This window comes from Frankliniella occidentalis, unplaced genomic scaffold, assembly GCF_000697945.3.
Source record: "Frankliniella occidentalis isolate FOCC.00 unplaced genomic scaffold, Focc_3.1 Scaffold51, whole genome shotgun sequence".
Lineage (NCBI taxonomy): Eukaryota > Metazoa > Arthropoda > Insecta > Thysanoptera > Thripidae > Frankliniella > Frankliniella occidentalis.
In genome coordinates this window covers 774162-775016 of record NW_026267181.1, presented here as the reverse complement: position 1 = coordinate 775016, position 855 = coordinate 774162, and the positions used below count along the sequence as shown (strand labels likewise).

General features: G+C 48.3%; 1 long non-coding RNA gene across 1 annotated transcript; it reads right to left on the bottom strand.

Annotated features, from left to right (window-relative positions):
• Positions 1–58: 58 nt before the first annotated feature.
• LOC127749390 (uncharacterized) lies at positions 59–855 on the bottom strand. Its single transcript, XR_008011136.1, has 3 exons — positions 805–855; positions 389–637; positions 59–222 (listed from the first exon to the last, which is right to left on the bottom strand). It is a non-coding gene; the product is annotated as an uncharacterized LOC127749390 (long non-coding RNA).

Sequence of the window (855 nt, the reverse complement as noted above, 5' to 3'; positions counted from 1 at the left end):
ATGAGCAGTCTTTTGGTTGAAGAATGCTTGGCCGGAGTCCTGGAATTTAGTCCACCTGAGAACGGGTACTTTAGAGCCGTTAAAGTCGGCGGAATTGCTGTTTACTTACTTACTTTGCTACGCCACTGCTCAGTCACCGAGGTGGACTAAATTCCGCGAAGCTGGCTACGAGTAGTCTTTTGGTGGTAGAATGCTTGGCCGGAGTCCTGGAATTTAGTCCACCTAAAAACGGGTACTTTTAAGCCGTTAAAGTCAGCGGAATCGCTCTTTTGTTACTTACTTTGCTACGCCACTGCTTAGTCACCTAGGTGGGCTTAATTCTGCGAAGCTGGCTACGAGTAGTCTTTAATAGTAGAATGCTTGGCCGGAGTCCTGGAATTTAGTCCACCTGAGAACGGGTACTTTTGAGCCGTAAAAGTCGGCGGAATCGCACTTTTGTGACTTACTTTGCTACGCCACTGCTCAGTCACCGAGGTGGACTAAATTCCACGGAGCTGGCTACGAGTAGTCTTTTGGTACTAGAATGCTTGGCCGGAGTCCTGGAATTTAGTCCACCTGAGAACGGGTACTTTTGAGGCGTTAAAGTCGACAGAATCGGAATACGGCTACTTACTTTGCAACGCCACTGCTCAGTCACCTAGGTGGACTAAATTCCGCGAAGCTGGCTACGAGTAGTCTTTTGGTAGTAGAATGCTTAACCGGAGTCCTGGAAATTAGTCCACCTGAGAACGGGTACTTTTGAGCCGTTAAAGTCGGCGGAATCGCTCTTTACTTACTTACTTTGCTACGCCACTGCTCAGTCACCGAGGTGGACTAAATTCCACGGAGCTGGCTACGAGTAGTCTTTTGGTAGTA